Here is a 17500-nt window from a genome sequence, read left to right as displayed (position 1 = left end):
CTTCATTCTGTCTTTAAGACCACTTATCATCCCGGACCCTAGAAGAACTGTCAAAGTGAATCAAGAATGGGGTCCGGGGGGCAGCATGACCCAAGAAAAGATGGGGCAACTATAAACACTTGCCTGCGCTACAACAGGCTGAGACCAACCATCAAGCCCTACCAAGAGAGCCTACCGGCACCACAGGCGAAAACGTTAAAAAAAAAATGTTTGCTGGTAGTTTCTCTCCTTTCACAACAATATTAACCCTACATTCCTCCAGATCATTACCTCACCCCTTTTCCCTTTTTCTACATCTCCTTCATCCCTGCTTTCTTTCTTTTCCATGCTCTTCTCAATCATCCTCTTCCCCATCCTTTCCACCTTTCAGTATTTCTGCTCCTCTTCCTCCATCTTTTCTTCCAGTTATCATTTCCCATCTTCAGTGCTGTCTCCTCTTACGAACCTCCTCCTCCTATTCCCTCTCCTCGTCCTCGTTCTCCTCCTCCTCCTTGCTAAAGGAAAAGGAAAGCCGCACTGACGAGGCACGCGAACAGTACCATCAAAGCCTCAGAGCTTGCAGAACTCTCATTCGCCAGCGTAAACACGACTATGAAAAGCAAATTGCATGCGAAGCCAAGTCCAACCCGAAAAAGCTCTTCACGTATATAAGAACCAAAAAGACAAAAAGCAATATCGGTCCCCTAAAAGATGAAAGTGAAGTACTAACACAGGACAGCAGACAAATAGTCGAAATCCTAAACAAAAACTTCGCGTCTGTGTTCACGGTCGAGAACACCCAGTCCGTACCCAAGAGCCATACCCCACCGATGGGAATCACTCCCCTAGAAATTGGCACAACCGACGAACGGGATGAGAAAAAGTACCTAGACAAACTCGAGACAAACAAGTCCACCGGACCCGACGACTTGTCACCCAGGCTGCTCAAGGAACTCAAGCAGTAAATCCTCAAGCCACTCAACGCCATCTACAATCTGTCACTACAACAAAACAAAGTCTCGAAAGACTGGAAACAAGCGAACGTAACACCGATCTACAAAAAGGGAGACAAAAGCGTGGCCCTAAACTACAGACCAATCAGCTGGACCTCAGTGGCGTGAAAAATTCTCGAGAAGATCATCAGAGACAAACTCGTTAGGTTCCTTGAAGACAACAACATCATTTCCGATGCTCAGCGCGGTTTCAGGAATAAGCGCTCATGCTTAACCAATTTATTGGACCTCTTCCAAGGTATCTATGAAAACTGGGATAATCATATCCCCAGTGAGGTTATATATCCAGACTTTCAAAAAGCCTTTGACAAAGTGCCACACGAAAGACTCCTCAAGAAACTCAAGTCAGCGGGGTTAGGCGGCAATCTGACAGCGTGGATCAAAGACTGGCTCACTGGAAGAAAACAACGAGTTGTACTCAACGGACAGGCCTCCGAGTGGCTCCCGGTCATAAGTGGAGTGCCACAGGGGTCAGTGCTGGGACCCATACTCTTCATCATATATATCAACGACCTAGAACTAGGATTAAAATCCAATCTTTCAAAATTTGCCGACGACACAAAGGTGGGTTGGAAGGCCCTCACGACGGCAGACTGCGAAATTATCCAGAGAGACCTGGACCAGATCACTCGGTGGTCAGAAAAATGGCAGATGTCCTTCAACACTACCAAATGTAAAGTAATGCATATCGGATCCAGAAACAGCAACCACACATACCACATGGGTGGCGAACCACTACATGTAGTGCAAGAGGAAAGAGACCTCGGGGTCACCATCAGCAGTGACTTAAAACAAACAAAACACTGTAAGTCCGCCTGTAAGAAAGCCAATACAATGCTTGGGTTCATATCGAGGAACTTCGAATACAAGACGCCGGGAGTTATGTTATCCTTATATAATTCGCTGGTAAGGCCCCACCTGGAATACGCCGTGCAATTCTGGTCTCCAAATTACAGGAAAGACATTGAATTACTTGAGAGAGTACAGCGCCGCGCCACGAAGATGATACCATCACTGAGGACGAAGCCCTATGAAGAGCGACTCGAGCGACTCAACCTCTCCACGTTGGAAAAAAGACGACTGCGGGGAGACATGATACAAGTTTTTAAGTACCTGCACAAGCTCAGCAACGCTGATCATTCCAAACTCTTCACGCTACAAACTAACCTGAGAACAAGAAACAAGAGAAAAACAATTCAAGCAAAGCGATGCAATACCGACATCGGCAGGAGTTATTTCTCGAATAGAGTTGTTCGCCACTGGAACAGCCTTCCTGCAGAAGTGGTTAGCGCAGAAAGCATCAACTCCTTCAAGAAACGCATTGATCGCCACTTTGCTGCATGGGGAGTGAACTGAACGTATCCAAGAGTAGGTGCACAAGTGCTTTAATCCTTCCCTGCAAGCCACTCCTATGGCAAACGGATTGATTAAATCACTGAAAGCAGGCAGCCTAGTAAAGAGCCAACAGGCTTTCTGCTTCCTGCTAGTCCATGTTTCCATGTTTCGTCCTCCTCCTCCTCCTCCTCTTCCTCCTCCTCATCATCATCATTATCCCGTGGGGCGATACAGAGTTCCGCACGTACGTACAGCGAGTGCTTAAATCCGTTCCGCAGATCACTGAAGCTCCTGACAAAATTATTAAATCACCACAGCAAGCAGACTCTTTATAAGCTAACAGGGTTTTTCTTGTTGCCTCTTTTACATGCTTCCGTGTTTCCTTCTCGAGTTTCCCTTCTCTCTCCTTCACTGTTGTCTCCTCCTCAAACACTATCCCCCATGCCTGCTCCTCCTCTTTTCCCTCCTCCTCCTCCTCCTCCTCCTCCTTCTACACCCCCCCCCCCTCATTCCCTCAGGGCAGGACGACTGGTAACTGAGGTCAGCCAAGCGTGGAGGCAAGAGTCTCCATGTGATTTTTTCCCACTCTTTCTCCCCTCCTCTGTTTTTTTTCTTTCCTCTTAGCTCATTTTTCCTACCGAGCGTTAAAGATATATTTAATTTTGTTATATCGTTTCTTCTTCTCGTCGTCTTCTCTTTTCTTCTCCTCACCTTTTTCCCATTTCTGCTCTCCTTCTCCTCCGCCTCCTCCTCCTCCTCCTCCTCCTCCTCCTCGTCCTCCCATTTCTTCTCCTCCTGCTCCCTTTCTTTGCTCTTTTTCCTTTTCTTTATCCTTCGCTGCTTTCTCATATTTTTCCTTCGCTGCAGTGGTCATCAGAAGAATAAATTTAGTTTTGTCTTAAAGGATCATTGAAGCGTGGAGAGAGAGAGAGAGAGAGAGAGAGAGAGAGAGAGAGAGAGAGAGAGAGAGAGAGAGAGAGAGAGAGAGAGAATTACATAGAAAATCAGACCACACAGACCCCATGGTCCAGACTAGGTGGTCTGTCCTTAAACCTAAGTGATTTTACATTAATCAGATGGCTCCAAAACGTTGCTTTTCTACTCTAGTTAATATTAAGTTCAAGGAAGTGACGGTCGAGCTTGTTTTTAAAGGAGTCAATCGTGTTACACTGGACCACTGATGGTGGGAGCTTATTCCATTCTCGCACTTCAACGTTGGTGAAGAAAAATTTGGTGCAGTCTGAGAGAGAGAGAGAGAGAGAGAGAGAGAGAGCAGCATTGTTTTTTTCAGTTTCTCTGAACCGAGCTAATGAATTTTACAATAATGATAACCAGACCGAGAGGGATGGCAACGACCCTTTCTCTCTCTCTCTCTCTCTCTCTCTCTCTCTCTCTCTCTCTCTCTCTCTCTCTCTCTCTCTCTCTCTCTCTCTCATATCACTACCTCATTCATTCGTAATTTCGTAACTGCTTTCATTCATTCAGCAAATATTCATTAATTATTACTCACTCACTTCATTATTAACCTGTCCATGAGGTGAATGTAAAAGTAACTGGGTATATTTTTTTCATATCATTACCCCTAAAGGTCATGCTATCTGTTGCACCTGCGAACAGATTTTAAGGACTGAAAAAGAAGTGAAGAGATGAAGGAATCGAGGGAGGGAGGAAGGAAGAAGAAGGATGAGGTATTGAAAGGAAAGAAGGAAGGGTGAATGGATGGAGAAAAAGAGGGAGAAAAGAATATTATCAAAGGATGCATGGATGAAGGTCGTAATATTGGTTGCACCTGGGAACAAATTTGAACGAATGAAAAGTAATGGAAAGACGAATGAATTGTGAAAGAACGGAAGGACGGGAGGAAGAAGGAAGGAAAGAAGGAAGTAAGGAAAAGAAAGAAAGAAAGACCGAAAGAAAGAAAGAAAAGAAAGAAAGAAAGAGAGGAAGGAAAGAAGGAAGAAAGGATGAAGAGAGGAGAGAAAGAAGGAATGATGGAAGCTAGCAAGGAAGGAGGGACGGAAGGAAAGAAGGGAGGAAGAAGAAAATATTTTGGGAAGAAAGGAAGAAGGATGAAGTGAAAGAAGGAAGAAATGGGCGCAAGAAAAGCAAAGAAGAAGAGAATGAATAAACGATGGATGATGCGAAAAGAGAGGAATCGTATAGTGATTGGTCATGTGTGGAATAGGGTGGTTTTGGGTCAGGAGAGATGATTGTGATGGTAGTGGAGGTGAACGTGGTGGTGGTGGTGGAGGTGGTGGAGGTGGTTACAGAACAATGGTAGAGGTCGTTAGAGGGGATTGGTAGGGTGTGGTATAAATTTGTCAAGGGTTAGTGAGGTCAAATAGAAATGGGAAGGAGAGGTAGGAGTGAAGGCGGGGATGGGTGGGGGAGAGGGGTGAGGGTGTGTTTATTCAGTGATAGGGGAAGGTGAAGAGGGGGAGGAGGGGGTGAAAGGTGAGTATTCAGGTAGGGAGGTGCAAGAGGCATGAATGGAGGGAGGTTGAGAGGTATGAAGGTAAAGAGGTAAGGAGGTAGGTAGGCGGGGAGATGGGCAGGTAGGTGGGTAGCCAGGCAGGTAGGTAGGTAGGTGGGGCTGATCACGCCTTCGTATTGTGTGTAACTATGAACATGCTGGCTAAAAAGAAAGAAAAAAGAGTACATGGGAATGAAGAAATCAAGTCTGCAACACTGGAGAGATAAACCTTAACCAATCACCTGTACCTACCTGAGGGATGCCGTTGCCTCACACCTGTACAAAGGGAAAGGGAGAGAGGGAGAGAAAGGGCAGCTAGAGAGAGAAAGGAAGAGAAGTTGAAAAAAAAGAAAGCTGGAGAAAGAAAGAATAAACAGGAGTGAAATATTGAAGGGAAAGGAGAAAAGAAGAGAGAGAGAGAGAGAGAGAGAGAGAGAGAGAGAGAGAGAGAGAGAGAGAGAGAGAGAGAGAGAGAGAGAGAGAGAGAGAGAGAGAGAGAGAGAGAGAGAGAGCAGTGAGCAGTTAGAGAGAGTGAAGGAGAGAGGTGATAAGAGAAAGCTAAGATCGCATTCCGTTAGAGAAAGAAAAAAATAGAGGAGCAACAAAGAGATGGAAAAGAAGAAAAGGAGAAAGGAAGAGAGAGAGAGAGAGAGAGAGAGAGAGAGAGAGAGAGAGAGAGTTTACAAGAAGCTTTTATTGCCCAAGCGTGACTTCCAGTACTGATGCCATAAAGCAGGGAACCATAACAGTAGTGTGGGGGGTGAAAGTGGAGGGAGGGGGTCCGTGAAGGGGACGATGGAGAGGGAGGCGAGTAAAAGAAGTGGAGATGTGTACGGAGGAATAATGTGTTTGGATATGTGAAGTGTAGGAGGAGGAGGAGCAGGAGGTGGAGGAGTAGGAAGAGGAAGAGGAGAAAGAAAAGGAGGAGTAAGAGAAGGAGGAGGAAGTATAGGCATGTCTATTTAAACTTTCTGACGTGTAGCAAATAGAAGAAAGTTTCCAGGTAAAAGTCAGGTGTGAGAAATGAAAAGGGAGGTGAAGAGAATGAAGAGCAGCAGACATATAAATAAGGTAGATAAATAGATAGATAGATAGATAGACAGAGATATAGAAGTAGAAAGATGGGGCATGGGGGGGGTACTGTGAAGGTATGTATTATGTGTATAGGTGTGTATGGGGGAAGGGGTGAAGGAGGGCAGGTAAGCGTTTGCAGAGGAAGTAAAGAGAAAAAAAATGTACAGTTTGTCTTACAGGAACATATTGTGGTGAAAGTGTGTGTGTGTGTGTGTGTGTGTGTGTGTGTGTGTGTGTGTGTGTGTGTGTGTGTGTGTGTGTGTGTGTGTGTGTGTGTGTGTGTGTGTGTGTGTGTGTGTGTGTGTGTGTGTGTGTGTGTGTGTGTGTGTGTGTGAGATCGCTTTAAAGACTTTTCCTTGGGGGTGGAGTTAGGAGTTCAGGAACACACACACACACACACACACACACACACACACACACACACACACACACACACACACACACACACACACACATACATACATACACACACACACAATAATCAGGCAATAGGTAATAGCCAAGGAAACATCAAACACACGAAATGTGTTGGAAAAATGATAAAATGAATAGGAATGTGTGTGTGTGTGTGTGTGTGTGTGTGTGTGTGTGTGTGTGTGTGTGGTAGTTTATATTTGTATGTATGTATGTGTGTGTGTGTGTGTGTGTGTGTGTGTGTGTGTGTGTGTGTGTGTGTGTGTGTGTGTGTGTGTGTGTGTGTGTGTGTGTGTGTGTATGTTTGTGTGTGTTTATGTGTGTGCCTGTGTATGTGTGTGTATGTGTGTATGTGTGTGTGTGTAACTCACCACGGCCTGATCACGAGTTGGACTCGCTTTCGCCAGCATGTAGGGCCTACCCTCCCAACACGAGCAAATGCATACTCATTATCGTCGATCTCTGGGTTCTGCCAGAACCTCACACACCACACCCCCCATCCACCTTGCTCAAGGAGAGACAGTAACCACTCCTAGTCAACGGAAAGAATCCGGCCTGAGCGGGGCTCGAACCGCTGCCTGTTTGGCCGTGAAGCCTTGCAGCGCGGCGCTCTAACCAATTGAGTTACCGGAGGTGTGTGTGTGTGTGTGTGTGTGTGTGTGTGTGTGTGTGTGTGTGTGTGTGTGTTTTACGTTTTGGCCTTTTTGCGCCGGTAGGCTTTTTCCCGGTGGATCCTGATGGTCGCTCCAAGGCTTCTTCCCGGTGGGTCCTGATGGTCGGCCCAGCCCGTTCTGGCGCAGGCGAGTGTTTATAGTGGCGCCATCTTGCATTGGCTCATGCTGCCCTCCCGGAGCTCATCTTTAATCCTAGAATCTAGAGTCCGGGTTGATAGGTGGTCTTCTGGACAGCATGTGGGTAGTTTTAAGTCACTCGGCGGCGGCTGAAAAATCCCAGCATGGTGGCACCGGTCGGGGATTGAACTCGCGTCCTCCTGAACGCGGGGCCGTCTCGCTATCCGTTCAGCCACCGCCTCCCCTCTCGCTATCCGTTCAGCCACCGCCTACCCTCTCGCTATCCGTTCAGCCACCGCCTCCTGTGTGTGTGTGTGTGTGTGTGTGTTCTCTCTCTCTCTCTCTCTCTCTCTCTCTCTCTCTCTCTCTCTCTCTCTCTCTCTCTCTCTCTCTCTCTCTCTCTCTCTCTCTCTCTCTCTCTCTCTTTCAATGGCCTAATGACCTTTATAGGCTTCATTACCTCTCTCTCTCTCTCTCTCTCTCTCTCTCTCTCTCTCTCTCTCTCTCTCTCTCTCTCTCTCTCTCTCTCTCTCTATCTCTCTCTCTCTCTCTCTCTCTCTCTCTCTCTCTCTCTCTCTCTCTCTCTCTCTCTCTCTCTCTCTCTCTCTCTCTCTCTCTCTCTCTCTCTCTCTCTCTCTCTCTCTCTCTCTCTCTCTCTCTCTCTCTCTCTCTCTCTCTCGCTTGTTTTCTTATTGTTTCTAAGTTAAGAATGAATTGAAGAAACAGAAATGCTTGGAAAAATATGAAATGAAAAGATAATCACAAGAGATCAGGAAATAATAAGTTAATGGATAGTAAGAGTATTCTAGGCAATAGAAGAAAAGTGACGAGGAGGAGGAAGGGTGTTGGAGGAATGGATACAAGAAGAAGAAGAAGAAGAAGAAGAAGAAGAAGAAGAAGAAGAAGAAGAAAAAGAAAAGAAAAAGAAAAAGAAGAAGAAGAAGAAAATGAAGAAGAAGAAGAAATGTAGGGAAGAAGAGATGGGAGCATGGAAACGTTTAAAGACGGTCTGGAATTTATTTTTTGCTCATTTCGAGGTTATTCGTTTTAGCGATACAATCAGCCAGTCAGGCACTTCACTGGATGCATAGCTGATTTAAGTACTTCGTTACGCACGCTCAATTCTCTTATGATTCAACGAAAAAGCGGTCACTGCGATTTTTAATGTTTATATTTTACGCACTTACTACTTTGCAGAAAATATGTTCCTCCGGCGGATGACTTGGTTTGAAGAAAAAAAAATCCTGCTAATATATATACTATATTGCCTTCATTGACTGGCTCACCTTTACTTTTAGATCTTGAGCTAGTTTGGAGCTCAAAAAATGGAGTAATTGACGTTACGGAACTTCTTCAGGTACTTAAAGACGTGAATCAAATCATGTCTGCGTCTCTTTTGCAACGTAAAAAGGTTTAGTCGTTTGAGTAGCTCTTCATACGGCTGTGCTTTACTTTAAGTGCTTCATGACATTGGTAGCGTCGTTAAACTCTCTCAAATAATGCAACGTCACGCCTGTAGTTAGTAAACCAAAACTGCATTGCATATTCCAGGTGAAGTCCTACCATCGTGCTATATAAAGAAACATTTATTCAAGGCGTCTTACACTTGAAGCTTCTTGCTATAAACACGAGAAGGAGCAGGAACCCGAAGGAGAGGAGGAGGACGAAAATACAATATAATGAACAGAGGAAAAAAAAATAAAAGGAAAGAAAAATGAACTCAAAACTTGCATTACTTTTCTCCCACTTAACATCGACCAACAGATCTGACCTTATCTTCTTCACCTCTTCAGATAGCGGGTCAGGAGGCTGTCGGAGGGGCTGTCGGAGTGGCTGTCGAGTCTGCCGTCAGCGGGGGGTAAGTCGGAGGGAGTAGAGAGGAAGAGAAAGGCAGGGGGGCGGGGAAAGGTGGTTGTCGAGGGGGTGGTTGGGTGGGGATGGAATGTACCTTTGTTTTGCTGAAGTTCAATTATGATAGCGGGGGTGGTGAGAGAGAGAGAGAGAGAGAGAGAGAGAGATCGAGTCTGTTGCAAGTGCCTCTCTCCCTCTCCATTCAGTTGCAACATTTTCCTTTTTTGACCCAAGAAGAGGCAAAAATATATAACCCAGAAGTGTAGGAGGAAGATAAAATATTATGCGAGTGTACTGTGGAGAGAGAGAGAGAGACTAAATGACGGAATGAATGAATGAGTGAATGAAAATGTTACATTGGCTAAGACGTAAAAAAATCTTGCACACAACCAACTCGGAAATATACTCATCTATTATTGTTTTCCTTTTCCTTGCTCACGCCTTGAAATTTACTCAACAAATGTTTCCTTTTCCTTTCACACACAAAACTATCACACCGAAGCATCATAAAAAGACACGATTAAACACGATTGTTGGAGCTCACCTTCCCGCTAATGAGGAAAACAAATCTCTCCTACCTCGTCATCCCACACGCACACCCACCTGTCTCATCTCCTCCCACATTCAGTAATATCAACAGAATAATTTCATTCACCTCCTCCTCCATGTATATACGATCTCTTCATCATCTCCCACTCAGTCATACAGACACAGATAGATACATAGCTGGACATAGGATATATTCACATTCATGCATACATATTTACAAGCATGCATGCATACACACATAATTGCATACATGCCTATATGGATGCATTCTTACATACATAAGCAGACGGACACAAACAGACAGACGTGCATGTAAAGAAAACATATAAACAGCGAGGCAGGCAAGCAAGGAGGCAGACATCCCGGCCATAAAAGAAACAGCCAGAAGAGCAGGCAGATAGAGAGAGGCAGACAGGCAAGCAGACAGACTGACAGATAGGATGACTCACATACCCAAACACACACACACACACACACACACACACCTCAGCTCTTTCATTCACTCCTACATACACATACACATAAATAGTGACACGTCATTCTCTCTCTCTCTCTCTCTCTCTCTCTCTCTCTCTCTCTCTCTCTCTCTCTCTCTCTCTCTCTCTCTCCTTACCTGCACCTGGCTTCTCTTCCTCACCTGAAAAAGTGTTCCAAATTATTATGAAGGAAGTGAATATTTTCCGCAAAAGTGGTTCTTAAAAAATGAAAAGAAAAAAAGAAAGAAAAATACAAAGAGAAGTTTTGTGCCAGGACTTGTTATTTGCTATTTTTTCCTCACTTTTTTTTACGTATTGGGATTAGTATTTTTTCTCCACTGCTGTTATAAGCGGATTACTCCTTCTTTTGTGTTCTTATTTAGTCGTGTGTGTGCGTGTGTGTGTGTGTGTGTGTGTGTGTGTGTGTTATGTGTGTGTGTGTGTGTGTGAGCGAGAGATTAGCATAGTTTACATTATAAAAGATATTGAAATGATAAACTTAGATTTAATTTCAGACACCAAAGAGAGAGAGAGAGAGAGAGAGAGAGAGAGAGAGAGAGAGAGAGAGAGAGAGAGAGAGAGAGAGAGAGAGAGAGAGAGAGAGAGAGAGAGAGAGAGAGAGAAAAAAATATAGTCAAATGCGCCATAAAAAGATGAATAGAATGCCCAAAAGAAAGAATAAAAATAAAGAAAAATGAACACTCTATGAAAGTTTATATAATCCAATTGTTGTTAGGGATTATCTCCTCCTCCTCCTCCTCCTTTTTCATCTCCGCCTCCCATTTTCCTCCTCCCCAGAATTCACGAGTTATTTTTTTCTTTATAAAAAATAGTTATTACATAAAAGAAGGGAGATAAGTTTAGGAAAGAATTAAAAGAAGAAAAACGAAATGTAATATGTGAAGTTGAGAGAGAGAGAGAGAGAGAGAGAGAGAGAGAGAGAGAGAGAGAGAGAGAGAGAGAGAGAGAGAGAGAGAGAGAGAAAGCAAATCAAATCCCAATGAATCGGTAAATCTTTGCGTCCAAACAAACCCACACATCCTGGTCTTCCTCCTCTCACTGCTACTTTTTCCTCCTCCTCCTCCTCCTCCTCCTCTTCAGTCACCTCACCACCTCCCTCCTGTGCTCCATCCCTTCCTTCCCTCTCTCTTCTTCCTCCCTTCCATCCTTCACGTCCTTCCTTCCTCCCAGCACGAGGGACTCCATTCAATTCCCTTTCCTTCTTTTAATGTATTCTGAAGGAAATCCCACAGGCGCCAGGGAACCGAGGGCGTAGCTCCGCAGGGTCGTGAGGAGCAGGAGGAGGAGGAGGAGGAAGAGAAGAAGGAGGAGGTAGAGGAAGAAGAGGAGGGAGAAGGCTAACCCCAAAACCTGTTTCTCTCTGGCAAGATTTTTCCAGCGTGGAGTTAACCAATCTTGTGCCTATTAATCTACACACCCTTGATCCTCCTCCTCCTCCTCCTCCTCCTCCTCCTCGTCTTCCACTTCCTCCTCCATCTCCTCCTCCTCTTCCTCCACCTCCTCCTACTTCTCTTCCTCCATCTCCCTCGTCCGTCTTCTTTTCCTGCTTTTCTGCTTCTCGTTCCGCCTACATCTTCCACTCCTTTATTTTCTTTATTTTCTTCACCTTCTCTTCGTCACCTTATAATCTTGTCATAGAATCTTCCAATAGTCTCTTTTGTCATATATATTCCTTCTACTCATTCTCTCCTCCTACTTATTCTTCCTCCTTTATTCTTCATTCATTTCCAGATCTTCTTTCTATTTGAGTCCTTGTGTAATTCATTCTCCTCCTATCGTTTTGCTTTCTCGCTTTCTCTTATTCCATTCGTTTTCTATTCGTTTTTTTCTATTTTTTTTTTCATTATTTTCGTTATTTTTGTTTATCTTTATCATCAAAATAATCATAAACATCATTTTCTTGCTTGTTTTATTATTGTTTTCTTTATCGTTGCTGCTTTTTTATCATCATCATCATCATCATATTCTTCATCTTCTTCTTCTTGTTCTTCTTGTTCTTCTTGTTCTTGTTCTTCTTCTTCCTCTTCTTCTTCTTCTTCTTCTTCTTCTTCTCTTACCTTGACCTTTCTATTCTCTCCTTCTCCTCCTTGTTTTATATTGTTTTTGTATCCCATGTTGTTTTATCACACTTGTCTGTTTTTCTTCCCTGTTATCTTATTTTGTTTTGTCTTATCTTTTTTTTCCACGTCGTTTTCTCTTTTTCCTGTGTTTATGCAATCTCTCTCTCTCTCTCTCTCTCTCTCTCTCTCTCTCTCTCACACACACACACACACACACACACACACACATTAATATGATAGTCAGCCCTACCCCACCATCTCCATACCTTATCTGAATACTCCATCCCCCATCTTCACACCCGCGTACACACTCTCACCCATGCATCCCTCCCTCCACTCCCCCACTCAATCTCTCACTCACCCACCTCACCCACAACCTGCTTTACCTCTCATCTTTACTCACCACCTACTCCTCCATACCTTATTACCCACCAATCTCCCCCCTCCTCCCATTCTTTCACCGCGTCATCCACTCCACACTACCCTCTTGCATTAGACTTCATCCACACCCACCCACCACACACACACACACTCCCATAATTCATTGTTTCTTGTACCTTTTCTTTCTCTGTTTTCTTTGCCTCTCCTCCTGTTTTCTTCCCACGCCACGCCCTTTTTCCCGTGTTACCGCCCTCACACCCACACCCACCCCCGCCTTAACCCTCTTACACACACACGCCCACGCCCACGCCCATTGTGTTTGCCTGGGCACCGCGTTTATTCACGTACACACACACACACACACACGTACGAGTCATTGATGTGTCTCGTGCTTGTTTTCCTTCTCTCTCTCATCACTTTGTTCCTCCTCCTCCTCCTCCTCCTCCTCCTGCTGCACGGGTTGCTGACACGAGCTAGAAGAAATAAGGAAGAGGGAGTTAAGAATGCGGGAAGGGAGGAGGAGGAGGAGGAGGAGGAGGAGGAGGAGGAGGAGGAGGAGGAGGAGGAGAAAGGAAGGAAAGGAGGAGGAGGAAGAATATAAACAAGCACTGCAGGAGGTAAAAGAGAAACATAACCAAGACAGACAACAAGAAGTGGAAAGGTCGAAAGGAGGAGGAGGAGGAGGAGGAGGAGGAGGAGGAGGAGGAGGAGAAGAAGGAGGAGGAGGAAGAGGAAGCAGAAGAAAAGAAGAAAAAAATAACTAAAATAATATATAAAAGAAAGCGAAAAATGATAATAAGAGAAGAAGCAGAAACAGCAGGTGGAGGAGTAGGAGTAGGAGGAGGAGGAGGAGGAGGAGGAGGAGCAGGTGGTCAACATGATCAGCGGCAGGGGGAGGGAGGGAGGGGGGGAGAGCAGCGGTAGCCACACAGTCACTCACAGTCAAAGGGAACTTAAGGGGATAATAACAGTGCAGTCAAGTTGTTAGTTAGTCACTGGTTCTCTCATCGCCTCCCCCCCACTACCTCCCTCTCCCCCTCCTCCCTTCTACCTCCCCTCCTCGCTACCTCCCTTCTCATCCTCTCTGTCTACCTCCTTCCTCACTTCTCTTTTGCATCAAACATCTCCTTCTCCTCTTCTCTTCCCCTTTACTTCACTCATTTCTCCGCATCCTTCTTTTTCTTCTACTTCACCATTCTCTCCTACTTTATTCCTGTCTACCTCCTTCCCCCTTCTCCTTCTGCATCAAACGCTTCCTCCTCTCCTCCTCCTCCTCCTCCTCCTCCTACTTTTTCTTCCTCTTCACTCATCTCTCCTCCTCCACCTCCCCCTCCATTATCTCCCCTTCTCTCTCCCTCCCTCACTCACCTGTTTATGTGTATTTCAACTACTCTCCCCAGCTGGGTCATCTCCACTCCTCCCTGCTATACTTGGTTCCACTCTCCCAATCCATCATGCTTTCTGAACTGTGTGGCTCCATGTCCTCCTCCTCCTCCTCCTCTTCCTCATCTTTCTTCTCCACCTCCTCCTTCTCCCTCTTCCTCCTGTCGTGACCTTCCTGTGTGACTGGCTACCTGTTTGTCTGTTTTCTCTATATCTTGTTTACCCCTTTCTACTCTCTCTCTCTCTCTCTCTCTCTCTCTCTCTCTCTCTCTCTCTCTCTCTCTCTCTCTCTCTCTCTCTCTCTCTCTCTCTCTCTCTCTCTCTCTCTCTCTCTCTCTTTTCATTGTTTTTTTGCTTTATTTGTTCCAGATTGTGTGTGCATTTGTGTGTGTGTGTGTGTGTGTGTGTGTGTGTGTGTGTGTGTGTCAGTGTATTAGTGAAACGCAAGTGAGAAGAATTTGGGTAAAGTGTGACTCAGATCGACAGTGTGGAGGCGGAGTGGAAGAGGAGAAGGAAGAAGCGAAGTAGAGTGGGAGTGGACAGTGCGTTGTGTGGAGTAATGGAAGATGAGGAGGAGGAACAGGTGGAGGAGGCGGAAGTGGAGATCAGAGGAGTGAGAAGTGGAGTGCGCAGTAAAAATGAACGTTAATTTGTACATAAGTAAAGTGAAAATGGTGATGTTATAATGCAAGTGGACGTGTGGAGTAAGTCAAGTGGATGTATGGAGTGACTTGTGGAGAGAGAGAGAGAGAGAGAGAGAGAGAGAGAGAGGATGACCTGGACAGAATATGAAATGAGACAAAAAATGAGTGGAAATGAGCGGTGTCGGAGTATGGAATGGGTTGGAAAGTCTTATCCAACACAGACGGATGAACTGAAATTATTACGCTGCATTAAAATTATTACGCTGCATTAAAATTATTTGTTCTCTCCATGCTCTCCTGCTCCCTTGTTTCTTTATTCCAGTTTTTCCTTTTCTCGTTCTTTCGTTCTTTCTTACTTTTTTATCGTACACAGGAACATGCACCATGAAAAATAAGAGATCTTTTATTTTTCAGAGATACCAATAAAAAGATAAGATGTTAAGGAAAAAAAAAACATTAGCACAGTCAGATGCCCACAAAAAAGGCAAACACAGGAAGAAAAAAAAAAGCAAATAATTCAGGAAACAAAGAAAGTAACAAATAATGAAGTAAACAATGAAATATGAAAGCTAACAAACAAAACGAACGAACAAAACAAAGCAAACATACGTAATATCAGTTACACACACACACACACACACACACACACACAAACAGGTAACCAATTAGCAAACCAACTCGAAAATGCAGAATAGTGAAAAATCCTCTTCTCTTTTTTTTCTCTCTTTTTCTCCTTCACTTCTCCCGGACAGACCCTCTCACTATTGTTGTCCTTCCAATGAGCCGCGGGAGCGCAGTGAAGGGCGAGGAGGCGGGAGAGGGGGCGAGAGAGAGGGGAGGCTGGGCACGTCTTCTCACCTGTAATCTCCGAGGCCAGGTGAGAGGAGGTTAAAAAGAATGAGTTTGGGAGAGAAGAAGGAGTGTCGTGTTGGCGGGGCCCCTTCGTGCGTAACCAAGCCAGCCAAGCAAGGAGACACCCAAGGAAAGGAAGGGGAGAAGGGAAAGGCGAGGAGGGAATGATTGGAAGAGAAGTAAGAGGAGAAGGGAAAGACGAGGAGGGAATGATTGGAAGAGAAGGAAAGGGAGAAAGAAATGGTTGGAAGAGAATGAGGGGGAGAAGGGAAAGGCGAGGAGGGAATGGTTGGAAGAGAAGGAAGGGGAGAAGGGAAAGGCGAGGAGGGAATGATTGGAGGAGAAGGAAAGGGAGAAAGAAATGGTTGGAAGAGAATGAGGGGAAGAAGGACGGAATGGTGCATGGATGGAAAAGGAGGAGAGATGGAAAGGAAAAAAAGAGAGGGATCGGGAAGAAAGAAAAGAAGGGCGAAAAGGAGTGATGTTAGAAAGGAAAGGAGAAATAGGTGAAAGGATAAAGAGGAAATAAAAGGGAGATGGAGAATACAGGGAAACAGAGATGAGAAAGTAAGGGGAAGGATGGAATGGTGGAAGGAAAAGAAGGAAAGATGGAAAGAAGAGAAGAATCGGAAAAGAAGAAAAGACGAGCGAAAAGGAGTGATGTAATTAAAGGAAGACGGTGATAAAGATGACGGGAGAATCAGTAAAAGAAAAGAGAGGTGGAGTTAATAAAGTGAGGCAGAGGGCAGAACGACAGGGAGGAGAATTCGTAAAAGAAGAGAAGGAAACGATGTAATAGAAGAACAAAATGGAAAAAAAACGGAGGTAATGGTGGAAAAAAGGAAGAAGGAAACGTAGAATGGCCAGGAGGGAAAAATGGAAGAAAGAGGGAGGGGGGGAGGGGGGGTAGAAATATAGTAGGGGAGAGAAGATAATGATTAGGAAATAAACCGGGAATCAAGTGAAGAGAATGTTGAGAATGTATTTTTTAGGGGGAAGGGAGTTGTGAAAGAAATGATGGAGAGAGAAAGAGAGAAAATGAGAGAGAGAAACTGAAATGGAGATAGAAAGGAGAGTTGAAGGAGGTGGGAGGGAAGAGAGTTTTATAAAGATATGATAAAGTGCACGACAGAAAATATTAAAAGAAAGTAAAATTGGATGGCGACGGAGAAGTGTTATTTTGTAGATGATGGAAGTTAAGAAAAGAAATCAGAGGAGAGAGTGTAAGGGGGTGGGTCGGAAAAGGCTGATAAGTAAGACAATTATAGACTCATAAAACAAATTAAGAAAGGAAGGAAACGAGTAGAAGAAAGGTATGAATGAGGGAGGGAAGTGTAGATGGGCATGAGAAAAAGGCACGGAAGGAAGGACTTGACGTAGAGAGAAAAGGTGATGGCTAAGGAGGAGGAATGAGGGGAAAAATAAATGAGAATGAGGAATGAGGAGAATGAGGAAGAAGTGGATGGAGGTTTGAGGAAACATGGAAACATGGACTAGCAGGAAGCAGAAAGCCTGTTGGCTCATTTCTAGGCTGCCTGCTTTCAGTGATTTAATCAATCCGTTTGCCATAGGAGTGGCATGCAGGGAAGGATTAAAGCACTTGTGCACCTACTCTTGGATACGTTCAGTTCACTCCCGATGCAGCAAAGTGGCGATCAATGCGTTTCTTGAAGGAGTTGATGCTTTCTGCGCTAACCACTTCTGCAGGAAGGCTGTTCCAGTGGCGAACAACTCTATTCGAGAAATAACGCCTGCCGATGTCGATATTGCATCGCTTTGCTTAAATTGTTTTTCCGTTGTTTCTTGTTCTCAGGTTAGTTTGTAGCGTGAAGAGTTTGGAGTGATCAACGTTGCTGAGCTTGTTCAGGTACTTAAAGACTTGTATCATGTCTCCCCGCAGTCGTCTCTTTTCCAACGTGAAGAGGTTGAGTCGCTCGAGTCGCTCTTCATATGGCTTCGTCCTCAGTGATGGTATCATCTTCGTGGCGCGGCGCTGTACTCTCTCAAGTAATTCAATGTCTTTCCTGTAATTTGGAGACCAGAATTGCACGGCGTATTCCAGGTGGGGCCTTACCAGCGAATTATACAAGGATAACATAACTCCCGGCGTCTTGTATTCGAAGTTCCTCGCTATGAACCCAAGCATTGTATTGGCTTTCTTACAGGCGGACTTGCAGTGTTTTGTTTGTTTCAAGTCACTGCTG

At 44.8% G+C, this 17500-nt stretch overlaps 1 protein-coding gene across 4 annotated transcripts in view; it reads left to right on the top strand.

Moving 5' to 3' along the window:
• LOC126980191 (discoidin domain-containing receptor 2-like) overlaps positions 1–17500 on the top strand; it is a 274256-nt gene that overhangs the window by 49637 nt on the left and 207119 nt on the right. For 2 of the 4 annotated variants that reach the window (XM_050829811.1, XM_050829812.1), the window contains exon 2: positions 8873–8937. The exons of the other annotated variants lie outside the window; for them this stretch is intronic. The gene's annotated coding sequence lies outside the window, so the exon portion shown is untranslated. The remainder of the gene's footprint in view (positions 1–8872; positions 8938–17500) is intronic. 4 annotated transcript variants of the gene reach the window in all.

Source organism: Eriocheir sinensis, chromosome 43 (assembly GCF_024679095.1).
Source record: "Eriocheir sinensis breed Jianghai 21 chromosome 43, ASM2467909v1, whole genome shotgun sequence".
Classification (NCBI taxonomy): Eukaryota; Metazoa; Arthropoda; class Malacostraca; order Decapoda; family Varunidae; genus Eriocheir; species Eriocheir sinensis.
This window is presented reverse-complemented; position numbering and strand designations above follow the sequence as displayed.